General features: G+C 34.2%; 1 protein-coding gene across 1 annotated transcript in view; it reads right to left on the bottom strand.

Moving 5' to 3' along the window:
• camta1b (calmodulin binding transcription activator 1b) overlaps nucleotides 1-22,041 on the bottom strand; it is a 395,800-nt gene that overhangs the window by 176,359 nt on the left and 197,400 nt on the right. The window lies entirely within an intron of this gene.

Consider the following 22,041-nt stretch of genomic DNA (forward strand, 5'->3'; position numbering starts at 1 on the left):
AGGTGGCGCTTATGGAACAGTAGCAAATAGCTACATATAATTATTAAATTTCCTGATAATTTACTCACCCCTATGTCATCCAAAATGTTCATCTGTTACTTTCTTTAGTCAAAAAAAAAAAAAAAAAAAAAAAAAAAAGTTTTTGAGGAAAATATTCCAGGATTTTTCTCCATATGGTGGACTTCAATGGGGATCAGTGGGTTGAAGGTCCAAATTGTAGTTTAAATGCAGCTTCAAATGGATTTACATGATCCCAGCAGAAGAATAAAACAGTACTAATAATGATAATAAATGCTTCTTGAGCAGCAAATCAGCATATTAGAATGATTTCTGAAAGATCATGTGACACTATAGATTGGAGTAATGATGCTAAAAATTCCGCTTTGCATCACATAAATATAATACATTTTAAAAATATACAGGTATTTTAAGTTTTTACTGTCTTTTTGGAAGAAAGATGCTGCATTTTTGCACACAATAATTCAAATTGCTGAATGTTGCCACATGCTGCCGGCTTCGTCGTATCCTAAAAATAAATATCAATTTTCATTTATAATTTGTCTTAAATCTCATTTTGTTAAAAAAAATGAGAAAATCATATAATGAAATCAGTATAACGAATCTTATTACATCATAAGCTGAGTGAATAGCTACATCCAAGTTAATAATGTTAAAAAAAATTCTACTTAAATTTTTATTTTGTTAAAAATATTTTGTTTGAAAAGTCCTGAAAAAATGTATCAGTCAATAGCAAGCAGTTTTCAACACTAATAATTATAATAAATGTTTAAGCAGCAAATCCACATATTAGAATGTTTTCTGAAGGATCATGTGACACTGAAGACTGGAGTAATGATGCTGAAAATTCAGCTTTGTATCACAGAAATAAATTACATTTTAAAATATATTCAAATAGAAAACAGCTATTTTGAATTGTAATAATATGTACTGTTTTCACAGTATTTTTAATCAAATAAAAGCAGCCTTGGTTAGCACCAAAGACTTTTTTCCAAAAACATCACAAATCTTTCCAACCCCAAGCTTTTGAACAGTAGTTCATGAATCATTTTTTATATTTATGACGCAGCACATGCTGGGCCATGAATGCCACATTTTTTAAATGAATGTCAAGTCAAAAGCATGACACCTCCATTCTGTTGCATTTTGCTGATCTTGAATGCATTTGTGCAAACAGCTTTCAAAATCTATCTGACAGCGATGTCGTCCTCTCAATATTTGCATGAAGAAAAATGTTCTACTTTGCAAGCACTGGTGTTTCCTGCAGGGAAAAAAAGCATCCAGTCAAAGGCTTTCAGAGCAGGCCAAGTTCACAAACATCATGTACAGGTTAATCATTCTGAACATATGCGTATGACTTTTCTTTATCATACTGTGAGCTGCTGGAAATTAAAGGCTGCTTTAGCGATAACAGCCTGCTGTGTTTGGAGACACGTCGTCTATCCACAGCGTGCGTAAATCAAGGACGACCGACAGTCGAGTTCATTCAGCCTAACGTCTCTGAACAAGACAAACAATTCCCAGCATCCCCGCTCTTCTCTCTTTTTTACAGGCGTTCTATATCCCTCAGCTTCTGTCTTTTTGTCTTTTTTTCGCTCTCTGCCCTCCAATTTGTGGAGCTGATCGATAGAGTGATGCAGACGTTGCCGCTGAGGATGACAGAAGTGGCTCGTCCCCAGAGAGGAACAATAAGGACCAGCGCATCCCCCCACCCAGAGCTACAAATACGCCAAACATTATTTCAACACGATTCTATCTGCGTTTGTGCGATATCCTGTGTGACTTCGGATGAGAAATGTGGACGTATGCGCATAAGCGCAACCCTAAAGAAGGAAAGAAAGATGCTGCATTGTTGTTCACGATAATTCAAATCGCTGAATGTTGCCACATGCTGCCGGCTTCATCACGTCCTAAAAAGATATTGCGGCAGAATAAAACAGCTAGGAAATCTAGGAAGTCTTTGAAAAGCACTTTCAAGCTACATAAAGTTTAACATGAGCTCTACAGCTGCCAAGCCCCAAGGTTTTTCGCTACTGCGAAACTCCGATTGGCCAACAACAGAAGTAAGGAGACTGAAAGATACAGACAGAGCATGCTGTGAAAGTTGAAGAGAGACTGATCCGGGACTGGTCATCTAAATAATACACTTCATGCAGTCCATAGCACTTCAGGCTCACTATGTGTTTCCTGATCCTCAGGTCAAACTCATTCTGCCCTTGTGCAGTGCTTTCTGCTCACTGCAGGGGGCAGCCCAACACTGAATCTCTATCCCAGCATTCCCTTCATAAGCATCTGATATTGCCTAATGCTAGACACAACTATAAAGCAGGTTTTTAGCTTTCAAACAGGGTTTTTTGTACAACTAAAACACATCATCTATGAAATATAACCGCAAAGGCAAGCATACCGCTTTTTTCCAGACTAGTGCCTTTAGTCAAAAAGAAAGCTTTGTGTTGTGATTAAGGAGAGAAAATATATAAAGGCTTATTTTTATAAATATATATTATACATATATATATATATATATATATATATATATATATATATATATATATATATATATATATATATTTAAAAATGAGAACAATACACCCATATATGTACAAAATATTTTATTTTAATATAATATATGCAAAATATGCGTTGTAAACACATTTGCCATGAAAATACATTTCCAGTCTTACAGTGGCTTACATTTATGTGTTTTTCTTCAAATGTGACATAGTTAAATAGGTTTAAGATGCTGTTATAGTCTTTGTTAATATTTTGAATTTTATTTTTACATTTTATGCTTTATGTTCATTTTAGTTAAAGTTCTAGCATTCTTATTGTGTTTCTTTGTGTTATTTTTTACTGTTTGTCTAAATAGTTTTCTATTATTAATTTTTATTTACATTTTTATTATTTCTAAACTAGCTAAATAAAATGTTATTTATTTATTTAATTTCAGTTAACAATATTTTTTGTATTAATCAAGTAACATTATTGTTAAAAGTGTTTTTATGGTTTTAGTTTTATGTTTAGTTAACTATAATAACTTGTGAATTTATTTTCTTGGATTGAAACATATGGAACATTTTTTAATTTGCTTATAAAAATATATTTATTTATTTATTATATTATATTACGTTACATTACATTACATTACATCATACAAAAATATACTAAAAATGCCCCAAAAATATACTGGTAAAACTATATTTATGCAAATTTATTTTAAAATATATTTTAGAAAATATACTTTGTGTATAATTTAAAATATATTTAAAAATATTTCTCAAAATAAAGAAAATAATGCATGTACACTGGTGTAAATTAAACAAAATATTATTGGAGTGGGTTTTAAAAGAAGATAATGTTTTTACTTCAAAATTTCACCTTTGAAGCATGTTAAACCCAGTTCCTAATTATTTTGTGAATTTTAATGGCAATTTCTGAGTAAAAATTGTTCATACAACCCATTTTTTTGTGTATTGTAGAGCTGCACAATTCTGGATAAATAGAGATCACAATTTTCCCACGATTCTGAACAAACTTAATATAATGCTGCAGTTTATTTAAAAGTGTTTAATCACTTTGAATTAATTATTAAACATTTGAATGTATAATATATCGATTTAAAATAGTATAATTAAAATTATAAAATAGTGATTTGAATGAATGATTCAGTGACTCACTCATAAATACTTCACGTTTTATTACTTCATAAATCAGCGTTTTGAACAAATCCCTTGATTCAATGACAAATGCATTTTTTAACAGTTTTTAAGTGGCCTAGTGGCGAATCAATGCAATTGACACAAACGTTATTTGAAGCACCAATTACTTTCAAATGATGACTTACTCTATTTTGATCACTACCATAGACTCAATTTTTATATCCGAACCTTTAATCCTAGTACTTTTGTGACTATATAAATGACTATAGGACATAAATAATACTGGATAGTTGAAAAGACTGTGAAGCTGTTTCTTACTTAAACATGGTAACTGTCTGCACTCCATGTCACAGGGAATCATTGTCATTTAAAGATGAGAATGCATGGATTTTTGAACCAAGATCAAAATCTTTTAATGATTATTCGTGCAGCTCTAGTGTATTGCTACCATAACAAATTTCAACTGAGTACTAGAGTAGTAAACAGAGAACAGGAACGATGGGAGGAAAAAGAAAAATGTGCAAATATCTCATATCAGAATCAAACTCACACCAGCCCAGTATGTTTAAGTACATGCACATAGGTAGCATATCCCATAGGTTCGGCAGTGACCCCCCCTCTTGCAGCTGGCTGTGCTGATGGATGTGAAGCATATGGCGTACGGTACGTAACTCTGCATGTGCAGGGAGGAGCGGCCCGAGACGAACAGCTCAGCAGAGGGCATGAAATGTGCCGGACGTGAACAGAATGAGAGAGCTCATCTTCTCTCCTCCAAACCTGCAGAGTCGCTCTCTCAGCTCCTGCTCACTACAGCCTCTTTAAATCATCTGATTTCTTCTCTTCACTACATTTCTTCTTCATTCTGTCATATCATGGAAAACAGGAGTTCTTGCTCTTTTGAGCTAGATGAAGTTGAGGTACTGTGTAGACAATGCTCCCACACTAGACCACCCACACTATTAAAACTAAACTACAAAATGCCTTAAAATAGTAACAGTACGATGAGCACATCAACATAAATTAATGTTTAAAAGTTTGGGGTCTGCGAACTTGGAAGAAAGAAATACTTTCACTTAGAATGGATGCATTAAATTGATCAAAGATGACAGTAAAGACAAAAAAAGTGACAAAGACAAAAAAAAATCACTCGTGATACTTTTTTTTTAAATAGATGCAGGATTATACTGACAGTGAATTAAACAGTGAATTAAAAACTCCAAAAAGAGCTTGTTTTCAACACAAGCTCCAAAAGCTGTTGATTCTATGACTCACATTTAATAAATAAAATAAAAAAAAAATAATACCATGACTAACATTTTAAATTGACTTCCAAATAAAATAAATGACAAAAATAATACAATTAAATATGAAAAAATATATATATTTTGCCAATTTTATTCTAAAGGTTTATAAAATAAAATTCCATGACTAACATGTTATAAAATAAAAAAAATAATTTCATGACTAACGTTTTAAATTGACTTCAAAATAGAATAAGATAAAATAAAATAAAATGACAAAAAAATAAAATTAAATATGAAAAAAAAAAATTCTAAAGGTTAGAGAGCGGGTGGAAAAAGTTCAAGATTGTATGACTAACATTTAAAATAAAATAAAATAAAATAAAATAAAATAAAATAAAATAAAATAAAATAAAATAAAATAAAATAAAATAAAATAAAATAAAATAAAATAAAAATTCCATGAATAACATTTTAAATTGACTTCAAAATAAAATAAAATAATAAAATAAAATAAAATACAAAAATAATACAATTAAATATTAAAAAATATATATTTTGCAAATTTATTCTAAAGGTTAGAGAGTGGATGGAAAAAGTTTCTATGACTAATTATTATAAAAAAAAAATAATTCCATGACTAACATTTTATATTGACAAATAATAATAAAATAAAATACAATAAAATGACAAAAATAATATAATTAAATTTGAAAAAAATTATATTGTGCCAATTTTTTGGTGGAAAAAGTTCAAGATTCTATGACTAACATTTAAAATTGACTTTAAATCTAAAATAAAAAATAAAATAAAATGAAATAAAATAAAAATAATTCAATGACTAACATTTTAAATGGACTTTTACGGTCAAGCCGAAGTTGTGCCAATTTTATTCTGAAGCTTAGAGAGCAGGTGTAAAAAGAATAAATATAAAATAAAATGACATGACAAAAATAATAAAATAAAATACAAATTAAAAAAAATATATTATCAAAATTTATGATATGACCCCACAAACAGAAATTGTGACAGTTTTATTCTAAAGGTTAGAGAGCGGGTGATTCTATGACTAACATCTTCAATTCCTAATTCCTAATGACTAACATTTTATGACTAACTGACTTCAAAATAAAGTTAAAACATGACAAAAATAATAAAATTAAATGCAATATATATCAAAATGTATGATATGACTCCTTTAAGGTCAAACTGAAAATGTGTCAATTTTATTCTAAAGGTTTATTAAAATAAAATAACATGACAAAAATAATAAAATTCTTTTTTTTTAATTAATAATAATTTAGAAGTAAATGTGAGATTTTCTAGTTTTTCTCCTTCATACTCTCTCCTCGTCCATTCCTCTCGTTCTTTTTGTCTCCTGTGCCTTCATCTCTCATTCTCATGGTTCTGGCAGTCAGGAGTCATGATGGCAGCTCCAGAGAGAGCCGTGTGTGACTAGCAGAGCAGCAGGTGAAGGGGATATGGGACATTTTGTGTGTGTGTGTGTGTGTGTGTGTGTGTGTGTGTGTGTGTATGTGTGGCTCTGGAGCGCACAGCTGCGCACATGTGGGACTGAGTCTGCTTGTCAAACATCGTTAACACTTCCTGGCTAGAGGCCGCTTTTCTTTTTGCTTATTTCCTCTGGTATTTGAAGGAGAAGTCGTCGAGCTGGTGTCTTTGGGGTGATGACCGAAGACAAAGAACTGGAGCTGGGCTGCTGCGAGGCACCCCGGGAGCAGGAGGGCTGCAGCTGTGAGCGCAGTCACATTCGCTGTGAAAGCGCACAAGCCAGCGTGGGGTCGCCCGCAGCAGCATGTGTGCTGAGACAGCAGACACAGAGAGAGACCATATGATCCCATCACGCTCTCCTGCAGAGAAGCCCGTAGAGAACACAGACACACTTCCTCTGTGTTCTCTGGCTTGCACTAAAGCCGCTTGAGCATTGCCCATTTTACGCAGCGTTTGAGCGTCACTGTGCCTGTAATAAACTCCGGTACTCAAGGGGGCGATAAAGTGTTCTGTGCCATTAAACCAGATGTGTTACTATTTGCTACACTGCAAACATGATTTCTTAATTGGTTTTTAATTATGCTTTTTTAACCTGATTTACAGTAAAATATCTAAAGATTCCTAAAAAAAAAAAAAACTGATACATTTACTTAGGAAGTCTAGTTTTCAGAACATGTATCTCATTCTTGTTTTTTTTAATACACTTAAATGTACTCTGTCTTACTGTACTGACTGTTTTTTTTATGTTTGTATGCATTTATTAATTATTTTAAGACTTTAAAACATTGTTATTTTTAAATTTTCAGATTCTATTACTGTTTTTATTCATATTTTGAATTAATTTTCAGTTAAAGTTTTAGTAGTTTTGTTGTGTTTTTGTAATTTTTATTATTTTAAGTTTTTTTTAAAGTATATATCAATTTAATATTTTTTTTTATTGCATTGTTAGTTTTAGTTAATTTGTGTACATTAAATTCAACTAAATTAAAATGATAAATCTTGCCTTGGCAACTAGCTAAAATAAAATAAAATAATAAAACAAAACAAAATAAAATCAAGTGTTTTATACTTTATTTCAGTTAATTTTTTTTCCTTTTTTTATAGTTTTAGTTTATGATACAGTAAATTTTCCATTTTCAATTTAGTTAGTAATTTTGTGGTGTTTTTGTCGTTTTTATTATTTTTTTTTATTCCATTGTTAGTTTTAGTTCATTTTTGTATAATATTGAATTAAATAAATTAAATATTAAATTTAACTAAATTAAAATAACTAGCTAAAAAAAAAAAAAAAAAAAATATATATATATATATATATATATATATATATATATATATATATATTGCATCATTTTTGTATATTAAAATTAAACTAAATTAAAATGATAAATCTTGCCTTGGCAACTACCTAAAATAAAATAAAATAAATCAATTATATATATATATATATATATATATATATATATATATATATATATATATAGGGTGCAAAAAAATCGAAATATTTGCCTTTAAAGTTCTTAGCCATGCATATTATATATTTACAGTAGGAAATTTACGAAATATCTTCATGGAACATGAACTTAATATCCTAATGATTTCTGGCATAAAGGAAAAATCAATAATTTTGACCCAAATAATGTATTTTTGGCCATTGCTGATGCATGGAATTTGCACAGAGCATTTTCTAGAACACAGTATTAATTTTGAGTGAACTGTCACTTTAAAATACCTGAAAAAGTAAAAACGAGCCTTTCCATTTTCCTCCCCGATGCCCTTCTCTCCTCAATGTGAGCAGCAGGCTAATCATTCTCTCTGCATTCGTCTCACACACACTCTCGCTGAGGGCGGTTTGTGGCAGACGAGCGGTCAGCACCTTTAAAACACACCGGTGCTGATATGATTCATCTCTCTCCCAAGGGTTTCATAGAGCGGCGCCTCGCTTTTCCATGATCACGGAGGCGGGTTCCGCCTGCTTACTGATGTTCATCTCCACCAATACGAGCGTGAGGCCTTCTCCAGACGTCGCGATTAAGAATGAGGCGGCGTAATCGCCGTCTCCGACTCGCACGAGAGTCTGCCTCACGCCGCAATCAAAGCCGGAGTAGAGGAGAGAGATTACGAGGAAGATGTGATCAAAGCACGCAGGGAGCTCTCAGCGGCAGACTCGGTAAAAGCCGATTTACCTGTTTATTTGTTTACCCTGATCCCTGCTGGAGATTTAATGTGCTCCGGAGCCCAAATCTGCTGCAGGAGGATAATGGGGTTCGCGCGGTTGCCAGCCGGGATGGGTGGATACGTGCATGGGTTTCGCAGAGTTGAGAAGAGATGTAGACGAGAACCGAAGCTTAGTGGAGATAACGGAACCCACAGTGGGTTTGCAACACACCGCTCAAGGCATTACACCACAGTATAGATGAGAAGTACGCTTTGCAGAGAGGATAATGTGCACAGATTCAGGCCTTGAAATGTTGTAGGCATTTAGATGCTTAAACTGCAACCTAAAAACCCTTAAAAATACTGAAAATATTCCAGCAGCAGGAGGAAGATAAAACAAAACCACATGCTCGGTGGGATTCAACTAGGTTTTACATCAGCAATCTGGTGTATTCCTAAGTGAAACAAGATATTTGATTACAGTGAGAAAGAATAGAGCAAGCAAATAGAATTTATCCATCTAAAACAGATGGATCATGAAAAGTGCATGTTTCAATATTAGAGTTAGTAGTCAAATCTTATTCTGAAAAACTGCAGACATGACGGTTGGCCAAAATTTACAATTGAAGAATTGGCTCTGGAGTAGGAAACATATTAGGTAGAGGAAATTCCTGAAGTGTAATTCAAAGAAATTCAAGGCAGGCAATGCAATCTGGGAAATGGAGTATTGTTCCACTTCATCCATCCATCCATCCATCCATCCATCCATCCATCCATCAATCAATCAATCAATCAATCAATCAATCAATCCATCAATCAATCAATCCATCCATCCATCCATCCATCCATCCATCCATCCATCCATCCATCCATCCATCCATCCATCCATCCATCCATCCATCCATCAATCAATCAATCAATCAATCAATCAATCAATCAATCAATCAATCAATCAATCAATCAATCAATCAATCAATCAATCAATCAATCAATCCATCAATCAATCAATCAATCAATCAATCAATCAATCAATCAATCAATCCATCCATCCATCCATCCATCCATCCATTCATTCCAAAAAAAGTGTCAAACTTCCAGACTTTTTAATATTATAAATTATTTTAAATATGTTTCATTTTAGTTTCAAGCCAACATTTAAAGTTTTTAACTCTGGTATACAAAAGTAATTATTTTTTTATGACAAAACATTTTTTTTTTTACTTAAGGATTTCTATAGGTAACATTTCAAACATCTATCACATGTATCATCTAACATCTATCTGTTTTCTGTTTTATTTTCCCTTTTTAAAAAAAATAACTATCTATCTATCTATCTATCTATCTATCTATCTATCTATCTATCTATCTATCTATCTATCTATCTATCTATCTATCTATCTATCTATCTATCTATCTATCTATCTATCTATCTATCCATCCATCCAATGTCCAATGTCCAATAAAATTTCAAATCATTTTTATTTATTTATTTTTATTTATTTAAAATTATATAGGTGGCATTTCATTGATCCATCCATCCATCCCCTCCAAAAAATGTCTAACTTCCAGACTTTTCAATATTATAATTTTTTTTTTTTAGGTTCATGGCAACATTTAAAGTTTTAAACTTTGATCTACTAAGTACTAAGTAAATGTTTTAAATATGACAAAACATTTTTTTAATTTTTTTTTATTTTAAAAAATCTATAGGTGGCATTTCGTCCGTCCATCCATCCCAAAAAAATGTCTAACTTACAGACTTTTCAGTATTATAAATAATTTAAAATATGTTTTATTTTAGGTTTAAGGCGTAATATAAAGTTTTTAACTTTGTCTTTTTTATCTTATTTATTTATTTATTTATTTTTTTAACTTTCAAACAAGGTTGAAGTCAACATTTTTTTTTTCCCTTTGTTAATTATACAGTCTTTTTTTTTTTTTTTTTGGAATTTCTATGTTCTAGCATTACTTGTTAGCTACTTTAATTCAAATTCTGGAAAATCGCCAAAACCACAACTTGGCAAAATTCAGAACGGAAGAAACTTGCCCTGGAACTGAAAAAACAGGAAGAGGAATTCACTATATTATATAAAAACATGAATGCATTTATGTATTCATTTGAATTTCAAGTCATTTTAATTCAATGTCCTAGCATTAAATTTCAAAATGCAATTCTTCACATTGTTTGCTACATCAAATCAAATTCAAAAATATAACTGGAATTTCTAAATATAATGGACCACTGACCAAAATACAACATGCCGGCATACAAGACAGAGCAAGTTACTTCAGGTATAAAACAAAGTCTAGGCTTTTTAAGCTCAGATTTTTTAAGAAATTCAATCAATAAATACAGCTTTGTGACTATTTAATGTGTCATGACAGTTAAAGCGACACATGAACTGATCATCTCTTCCTTTTTACTACTTATAGCATGAAATAAACATGAATGAACATCAGAAGTTAACTTGTTTTAACTGCGGAATGACATCAATAGACACCATTTTTCAAATTCAAGTCCACTGATGTGAATCTACTTTCCTCTCTGGTTTGTTTGTCGGACAAAAATGGCAGATTCGGCGTTATGATTGGTCAGATTGCCTGTCAATCACAGGTCAATTGTCAGTTCAATTGTGAATAATGGTCGACACCTGTTGATTAAAACCTAAGCTTCTAAAAAAGCTAAGACGTTACCAAAAAGGTAAACCGAACACTGTACAAGAAATGCAAATAGGTTGACTTTGAACTTGAATCAAGCAGTGCTAGTAATACAACCTCATTTCCAAAACCCTCAACACTGCTTTAAACTGTCAACACACACAAATAGTAAGTGAGCGGTCAGCCCAGCTCCTCTCAGCATGCACCACGCTGATCTAAATGACATGAAGTGGATGAAATCAGAGACTGTAAATCATGCCTAATGATGCCTGCGGGCGGTAGCCTTAGGGGGAGGCCTAACACACACACACACACACACACACACACACACACACACACACACACACACACACACACACACACACACACACAGATTTCACATGCACACATACAAACCAGACAGAAAAGGACATGTTTTACATTGCCCTCGCCCACATTTAAAACACAAAGAACAGGAAGTGTTGACGAGCGATGCCATCCTCGACCTGCTTTCAACCCCAGACGATCAAGGCCTCGAATTCAGTCCATCTCAAGTGATTTGAAACGCTTTCTTCTGCATATGTAATATAATCTTTCTGATGGCTTCGACGCTCACATTTTATCTGTAGTTCGTTAGTAGTGCTTACCAATTACTTCTACTAATTAACGGCCGACAGAGCTTCATGTGTGCATAACTAAAGCGCTGCTGTCGTCATCAGTGCCGGCTCCATACTCCCGGCAGTCCGACGGCTTAAATCATTGAAAAGAAAGAAGGCTGAAGGGGAGGTGGATGTGAGACCAAAGAAATGAGTAACGAGTGGGTTTCAATATCAATGAGAAGCCCAGACGAAGCCTGCTGACTTTTTTAACATTTTATGTTCTGATTTGTAAATGATGAACGTTCGAAATTCTACAGCGAGTTCTGTGCTAGCTAATTCTAGATGGGTTAGGGTACAAGTTGAACGGAGGATCTGCTGATTTTCAGATCAGTCTGACTGATACTAGTCATACAAACAGTGTGCTGTTACTTTAAGTGATCAGACTTGCGATTTGCAATTTGCGCCTTGGTGACTTCCTGCAATTTAATTGCTATCGGTGTGAACACGCTTTTAGAGGAAACATATGGACCACTAAACCCTGTTCATTTCCAGGGACCCCTGCTTTGTGCTAAGTGCCATTCTGCCCCACTTTCTCCATTTCTATGTTATTGTACTGTGAACATGACTCTTATTCATTCCTCTATGAATAGAGAGACAGGAAATGGAGCCGTTTTCATTTCTGTCTGGGCCAGTCAGAAGGAGACTGAGTTTCTCCTCCCCATCTATTGATTTCAATTGTTATACTTCTATCAACTGTAGCAAGAGATTCTACGCTCTAATTTAAGGCTGCCTCACAAATACTAGCATTACTGTCTATATGAACATGAAATCATTTGCAAAATCACACCATGGACCTTTTCAGATGCTTTGTGCATTTGGCTTAAAGAAACAGATACAAATTCTGTCATCATTTAGCCTACTCCACCTTATGTTGGTTGAAACCTGAAATACATATATACACGCACTAACAATGCTAATGCAATATTATATGTGACCCTGGACCACAAAACCAGTTATAAGGGTACATTTTTTAGAACTAATATTTATACATAACCTGGAGGCTGAATAAATAAGCTTTCTATTGATGTATGGATTGTTAGGATAGGCAATATATGGCTGAGATACAACAATTTGAAAATATCAAATCTAAGGTTGCAAAAAATCAAAATATTGAGAAAATTTCCTTTAAAGTAGTCTAAATGAAGTTCTTAGCCATGCATATTACTAATCAAAAATTAAGTTTTTATTATACTTACAGTAGGAAATTTACAAAATATCTTCATGGAACTTGATCTTTATTTAATATCCTAATGATTTTTTGCATACAAGAAAAACAATCATTTTAACTCATACAATGTTGGCAATTTTGGCTATTGCCACAAATATACCCGTGCTACCTACAGTAGGACTGGTTTTGTGGTCAAGGGTCACATATTATCAAAACTAATAATAGCTATGTCTTCATTTTTCTATTTTCAAACATTAAAACGTTGTCAATTTTGTTGTCAATTTTGGTGACAACAGCAACAAAATTTATAATCATGTCTCATTATAAGTTTGGTGCATGTTGCATTTCCAAACGCACAATGTAAGTGACTCAAACTGCAACCTGTTCACTACAGCTGCCACATTTGCCAAGCCAAACTGTTTAAAAGAAATGTTTTGAGTGAGGAAAAGTGGGGTTCAATTCTGGCATCAAGTTTGCTTCCATCCTTAAAAATTTTGAAGACAGCACTTCATAAGAACAAGGTTAAGCTGCAAACGTTTGGGATAACAAAGCCACAGACAAGCAGAGGACAAAAACAACTCTCCAATGACCAGAAAGACAGTTGACTCATTCCAATGTCACTCAACAACCGTAGGGTGACATCAGGTGACCTACAAAAAGAATGGCAAATGGCAGCTATAAAGTGCACAGTAAGGACGGTTCGAAACAAGCTCCTAGGGTCAGGTCTAAAATTATGCATAAGCCCTTCATCAATAATAAGCAAAGAAGAGCCAGGCTGAGATTGTGCCATCTCTGATAAGTCAAATTTTCAGTTTTGCTCAAAACTTGGTCGTCTAATGGTTAGACGGAGAACTGGAGAGTCCTACAAGGCACAGTTTCTCACAACCACTGTAAAATTTGTCGAAAAACTCCCTTCTCATTTTCTTCTCCAATTTCAAAATCTTCCTACATCGCTGCAGAAGTACGGACCATGCAGAGAAGATCAAACGCTCTTTACCAAAAAAGGTAAAACAGCGATGTGGGACTATTTCGAAGTTGAAGGAGAAAATGAGATGGGAGTTTTTCGACATACCCTAACTGTTTTGAACCTCAATACACGACGCAGAGCTAGAGGAGACCAGCTTTCGAAGTTAAAAAGTATATAAATTGTAATTTTATTTTTAAATAACCAATCGTTTAGCTAGATAAGAACCTTCTTCTTCAGCTGAGATCATTTAGAGCCCTTAGAAGCTGTATTTAAACTGCATTTTGGAAGTTCAAACTTGCAGGCACCACACAAGTCCACTATACACTTTTGATGCCATAGAAGAACCATTTTTGGTTCCACAAAGAACCATTCAGTCAAAGGTTCTTTAAAGAACCATTTGTTGCTTAACTTTTTATAATCTGAATAACCTTATATGTCACATAGAACCTTTTGTGAAACAGAAAGGTACTTCAGATGTTAAAGGTGCTTTATGGAACCATTTAGACAAAAAGGTTCTCCTTCAAGGTTTTCCTTCAAAACCAATTTCTTTACGACTGAAGAAAGAAATGCATGAACATCTTGGATGACAAGGGGTGAGTAAATATCTGTAAGGTTTTTGTTCTGGAAGTGAACTTCCCCTTTAAATATCTCCTTTTATGTTCTACCACAGAAAAAGACATAAGGGTGAGCAAACAATAACACAATATGTGAGCAAGAGAGAGAGAAAGAGATTCAGAAAAAGATGAGTTGGAAGAGCTTTCGTAATGGGCTGCCCAGCTCGTCTCTTATGTGTGTGTGATTTACTTTGTCAGCAGACACTGTGGCACTAGGTGGTTTACTGATCCACAACACTCTCCGCTTCCTCTTTCCATCTCTCCCCCTCTCTCTCTGGAACGTGGAGGCGAATGTAATCACAAAAATGTGTTTGATTAAATGGAGTGGATGCCCCTGACAGTCAAGTCTGGAGACAGACGGAGGGATGCAGCCTCCACCAGAGCAGGAAGAACGGCAGACTGGGGAAATCACTCGTCTCTTTTAGAAAGCACCAGATCCTTTCTATGTTTTCCCCCTCGGATCACATCACAACAACCTCTCCCTCCACACTATTCCTCCGTACAATCTCTCGCTCGTTCTCAGTCGCGCCAGCATCATCGCAGGAGTTCTCGCTAGCAGCGGGAAGCACAGAAAATCACAGGCTGTCGCCAAAGACTCATAAAGTGCCGCGTCAAACGAGGTCAGCAATTAATTACCTTAAATTAAAAAGCCCCTCAGCGTGGCGATGGAAAAGACCCCTGCGCCCGTCAACGGCTCCTTCTGAGAGAACTGACGGCGGGATGGGAAGGGCCTCGCGGAGCCCGGGTAGGGGTGAGGAACGGGGGACCGGCTGGAGAAGGTTGATTCGGAGAGATGGCGGGTGCTGATTAATGAAACATGGCCGCTGCCTACTGAGAGAGAACATTCTGATCTTGTCGACTGAACGTGGAGTAGCAAACGCTGAGGGCTACGCCGACACGCCGCACATTCGCAGGATTATAGAGGAGTGTTTGCTGTCTTTTTTGGAGTGGTTTTCAGACAACACTCATAGCAAAAATCCAGCCAGGGTTGACGATGAACAGAAGATCCTGCCTTAGGGACAGTCTTGCATTCAGTCTGGACTGTTTGTTACTGTTAGGGGGAACTTACACAACGCATTTTGCATGTAGATTAGAGACAAAAGACGAAGTTCCTTTAACTTAAGAGTCGCATTTTTAGAAATTCTGCAAAAGATTTACAGCAATGTTCAAACACATTCAGTTATGATGCACATTTACATAGAAAATAATGGAAAAGGAGTGCAATCTTAAAAATAAAGGTGCTTCAAAAGGTTCTTCAAGTGATGCCATAGAACCATTTTTGGTTCTACAAAGAACCATTCAGTCAAAGGTTCTTTAAATGACCATTTCTTGCTTACCTTTTTATAACCTTTTTTGCCACAAAGAACCTTTTGTGAAATGGAAAGGTTCTTCAGATGTTAAAGGTTCTTTATGGAATAATTTAAGACAAAAAGGTTCTTCTATGGCATTGTGAAGCACCTTTATTTTTAAGAGTGTGGAGTGCAAAAACTCATTTACTGTAAACAGCCCTAAAGTCTGTGTACATACACGCAGATGGCCACGAATGTGTACAGTGAAAATATATTACAATTCAAAAGAATTATTTTACTTTCATTTAAAATAATTAATATATTTAATTAATTTATTTTTAGTTTAATATATTTACTTACAGCAGCCATTTTTCCAGTCTTCATTGTCACGTTTCTTCAGGAATCATTCTGATATGCTTATTTGCAAACATGTATTATTATTATCAACAGTGTTGGGGAAAGTTAATTTTAAAAGTAATGCATTAAAATATTTCGTTACTCCCTAAAAAAAAAAAGTAACTAATTACGTTAGTTACTTTTTATGGAAAGTAATCCGTTACATTACTTTTGTGTTACTTTTTAAATCTGGGCAGGGCTTGCTTGTTTGTTTTTAATACAAAAAGTTTGATTTTTAGCAAATGTAAAAAGCCCTTTCACACCAAAAAGTGAAATGAATAAGCCTAGGGCTGAAGGAAAAGTAAATTCACATCTAATGTAACACATCTCATGTAATCTGCAAAGTCTCTTCAGCTATGAGAAAAATAATGCATAAAAATGTTAGTTAATCTAAAGTAAGTTTTGCTTATTAGTATGGTTGAATTGGATCTACAAAGGTCAGCAGCAAAGACATAAAGGAAACAATTTTTTTTTTTGAAAAAGTAACTCAGATATTTTCTTGTAAATGAAAAAGTAATATGTTACTTTACTAGTTACTTAAAAAAAGTAATCTGATTACATATTTGCGTTACTTGCATTGCGTTACCCCCAACACTGATTATCAATGTTTAAAATGGTTGTGCTGCTCAGTATTTTTGATAAAACTGGGCTAATTATTATTTTTTTCAAAAGTGACAATAGGAACATTTAATATGTTACAAAAGTTTTCCGTTTAAACTAATTAACTTTTTTTTTACTTTATATTCATCGAAGAATCCTGAAGGGAAATAAAAGTGTTATGGTTTCCACAAAAAATATTAAACAACAAATTAAATAATATTAAGAACCATTATTAAAAATACCAAGAATAACTGATAAAATTCACTTTGCCATCACAGGAATAAATTATATTTTAAAATATATTAAAAAGAGACAATCATTTTCAGCTGTAACATTTCACAACATTACTGTGTTTATTGAAAATTTAATCAAGTACTGTATTTTTTTTATAAATAAAAACTAAAAAATTTTAGTAGTGTGTGCATATATGACTAGAGATCAGGATGCTCGTATATCAGAATGAGGATTAACAAGCTTCTTAAGCATACTGTTTAAATCTAGCATCATATTTACATTTTACATCTAGCGTCCTATTGGCCTGTGTTGACTCGGGGTCAAGCGTAGGTGATAAAGGTCAGCGTGTTGACTGATTGCAGTGATGGGTTAATCACCGAAGGACGCCGAGGTCAAGCGGAGTTCACACACATAAGTGCTGATGTGAACATAACTTGATCAGTCTAGAGACGCCGTGTCTGTGGAGTCTGTGGGCTTGACAGACAGCATCACTGACAGCCCACATACAGACTAACAGTATGCATTCCCACAAACAAAGACAGCTGTAATACACAATATTGACTTAAACTGGGTGAAATGTCACATAGATGTGCGCTGAATGCCCAGAATATTTGGAATATCTGACTTGAGAATATATGAACAAGTCCACACAAGCAAATAAAACAATAATGTGCACAAATAAATAAAAAACGTGTAATAAATCTCCCACTCTATAGTAATGTGATTAATTTAGCTGCCGGTCAATGTCTGGCATCAATATCATGGTTTGAGGGTTAAACTTTTATGACAGGACGGCAATTATTGAAAATTCTACGGGGTCTATAAATGTTGCTGCAAATTTTCCTCTGACCTTGGATCAGATGCCTGAGTCCTAATATATTCATTACTGCTCAGTCTTGCATGACATTATTTTCACACTTAAGCAGTTTTACTCCTAATGTTTGCCAGGATAATTTGTGAATGGCATATTATGAGATGTCTGTGTCTTTGAGGATCTTAAGAGAGCTCGGCGTTCGTCAGATATTAATGTTTGTATGTTTTATCGTGTTCGAACAATAAGTCACTCCACGCGGCTCGATTATGCCACCCATTCTGTCAAAGGTGTCGGCTGCCAGGATTGTTAATTAAATCTCAGTAAAGCCACGAATCGAGGGTCATTCTAGAAACTTCATTAGGAGTTATGAATATTAATTTTCCAATTTAAAACATCATCCAACAACCCTTTTGACTTTTTAAACATGCACAAGAAAAAATATACTGCATAATTAATTAACTATAGATTTAGATTAATTAATGTAATGATGAAGAATTAATTGAAGTCAAAACTCTCCATCATTCCTTGCTGAACGAGGCCTACATGTGCATTATCAGAAGCGCCTACAACCGCACACACTTGGGAAAGTCTGCTTTCGACTAGACTGGGATAGCTTTGTGGTTTCCAGTCTCATTTAATCACACCCCAAGTCCTAATAGATTAATTTAAAGGGATAGTTCACTCAAAATCATAGCTTACTCTGCCTTGTGTCGTTCCAAATCCACTTGACTTACTTTCTTATATGGAACACAAAGGAGATTCTGCAGACCGTGTTGAACTTTCTTGTTAATGCAATTACAATGAACGTGGACTGAGTTTTTGAATTTCCTGATAATTTACTTACCCCCTTGTCATCCAAGATGTTCATGCCTTTCTTTCTACAGGTGTAAAGAAATTATGTTTTTGAGTAAAACATTTTAGGATTTCTCTCCATATAGTGGACTTCTATGGTGCCCCCAAGTTTGAGCTTCCAAAATGCATTTTAAATGCAGCTTCAAAGGGTTCTAAACAATCTCAGCCAAGGAATAAAGGTCTTATCCAGCAAAACGATCAGTTATTTTCTAAAAAAATTGACAAATTTATATACTTTTCAACCTTAAATGCTTCTCTTGTTTAGCTCAACTCTGTGTATTCCGGTTTCAGGTAGGTTGAAAAACTCCCATCTTCAACTTCAAAATCGTCCTACATTGCTGCAGATGTACTGATGCAGCGATGTAAGATGATCGAAGCGGCATTTAAAATGCATGTTAGAAGTTTAAACTCGGGGGCACCATAGAAGTCCACTATATGGAGAGAAATCCTGAATGTTTTAAAAAGCTTCAAAATAAAGATGCAAAAGCAACAACAGCATGCTGACTATACAACTTGTGCACAAACACAAATTCACTGATAATTCTCCCTTCCACTGAGTCATTAACTTTTACAATTGAATCAATGAGTCAGTGAGTTGAACTCAAGAACTGAATCATTTATAAACGAACCATTCATTGTTTTATAACAAATTAACGGAAAAGATTTGAACATGTTAATGAGAGCTGGAGCTAATTTAAACATTTTTTTTCTTTTAAAGGGATAGTTCAACCAAAAACTTGGTGAGTCATCAAGTTGTTCCAAACCTGTATGAGTTTATTTTGTCTGTTAAACATAAAAGGAGATATTTTGAAGAATGTGGGTCACCAAAACTTGATCGTCCAAAAGTATGGAAAAAAAAAAATTATGGACGTCAATGGCGACCATCAACTGTGTGGTTATTCATATTCTTCAAAATATCTTCTTTTGTGTTCAGCAGATGAAAGGCAGGTTTGAAATGACATGAGGGTGAGTAAATGCTGCCAGTTTTAATTTTTGGGTGAACTATTACTTTAATGCGAATGACAACTTCCATCTGTCTCTCATATGGTTTTTAATGCATTTTGAATTGTGTTTTGAATCATGCGTTTTGAACGTTTCAATCAGTGTCCATTGTAATTGCAGAAAACATTTCTCCATCTTTGTGACAAATGATGATCGAACACACTCAGGAGTTATAAACTCGAATGCAAAGAACGCTGTATACCTGCTATTTTAGGCTCAAAATCTCCAAGAAGCTACTTCGTTTCCATTTACCATTAGATGCTAATTACTCTGGTATTTCATTACCGCTATTTGAGTCATAAATTCAGCTTTTTTTCCGAGCAGATGTACTCTGGCAGACACGCACTTCATCCCTAGAGGAGGAACAGTGAGCTGCTGTCTGTTCTGCAAGTGTTGCTAAATAATTGAATTCAGTCTTTATCATCAAGAGACACCGAGACTCACGAGGGTGATCTGCCCGTGAGGTTTACCTCTCTTCTCTCCTTTCTGACACATACATTCACACACACACACACACACACACACACACACACACACACACACACACACACACACACACACACACACACACACACACACACACACACACACACACACACACACACACACACACACACACACACACACACACACACACACAGAAAAATGCATTATCTCACAGGCTGTGTGACCAAAACCCAATTCAGCTGTTCAGTCAGTCAATAATTTTTGTATGAAGGCACCTCCTAAGGCTTCCAAGGCACTATAATGTCAAGTCTAATGATCTAGAACAAATTTAAGTGAGCTTTAGAAATAACCAAGTGAATATTTAATGACTACAATAGTTATTTCTTGTTAGAAAATGAAAAAAGGACATTTGTAAATTAATTTACCTCAAGCTGCTCCATCAAATGTGATTTTTTATTCTTGTAACCGACCACTGAACCACACAAAGGATTTTCGGATTTTATAGTAAAGAGAAATAATCATCTACACTCTTAAAATTAAAGGTGCTTCAAAAGGTTCTTCAAGTGATGCCATAGGCATAGAAGAACCATATTAGGTTCCACAAAGAACCATTCAGTCAAAGGTTCTTTAAAGAATCATTTCTCGCTTACCTTTTTATAATATGAGGTTTTTTATGGAACTATTTAGACAAAAAGGTTCTTCTATGGCATCGTGAAGCACCTTTATTTTTAAGAGATTGTATGCCACCAGCATTTCTAACTAAGTATACATTAACTCAAAAACAAAAAAAAATTCTTGACTGTAACTTATGAAAAAAAAAAAATGTAAATAAATAATAAATATATAAATAAAAAACAACAACTGTAAAAATAGGGCAGTGTATTATTATAAAGAAATTATATATATATATATATATATATATATATATATATATATATTTTTTTTTTTTTACATTCAACACAGTCTTAAAAATAAAGGTGCTTTAAAAGTTTCTTCACAGCGATGCCATAGAAGAACCATTTTTGGTTCCACAAAGAACCATTCAGTCAAGGGGTTCTTTAAAGAACCATTTCTTGCTTACCTTTTTATAATTTGAAGAACTTTATTTGTCACAAAGAACCTTAAGTGAAACAGAAAGGTTCTTCAGATGTTAAAGGTTCTTTATAGAACCATTTAGACGAAAAAAAGGTTCTTCTATGGCATCATGAAGCACTTTTATTTTTGAGAGTGAAAATTCACTTCAAACTGTTGCACATAATGGCAGTACTTCAAATTTAAGGGTTAAATGACTGGAAAAGAGGACCTACAGTACAAGATCTAAATCTCAGCAACAAATAATTAGGTTGCATTTTAAATGTATCTTGACACATTTTGGATCAAAAAAAAAACAAACAACAACACTAGAAGTGAAATACTTCTGTATTTTGGGCATTATTTTTAAGAGTGCATGTTTTCTAGGAATGTCTTTAAAAACTCTTATACATTGACCAATCTGATCTGTGACTCTCGATGTGCAACACAACACAGGTTCAGATGACGGACACATTGAAGGCTGTGTACTATGCGTGGCAGAATGCATTAATGTGTTTGTATATGATTGTTTGTTTTGGATTATTCATGAGCTTGGGGCCGACAGAATCAGGTCACCCGGCACTCAAATCAAAAGATGAACTATGACCAACCACTGTCAAAAAACACGTCAACCCAACGCGCACAACTTCAAAGCAGCGACACGCTGTTCCATGCGTTGTATGTTTTATAGAGGCGGGAATCTCTCGCTG

The sequence above is a fragment of the Garra rufa genome, chromosome 20 (assembly GCF_049309525.1).
Source record: "Garra rufa chromosome 20, GarRuf1.0, whole genome shotgun sequence".
Classification (NCBI taxonomy): Eukaryota; Metazoa; Chordata; class Actinopteri; order Cypriniformes; family Cyprinidae; genus Garra; species Garra rufa.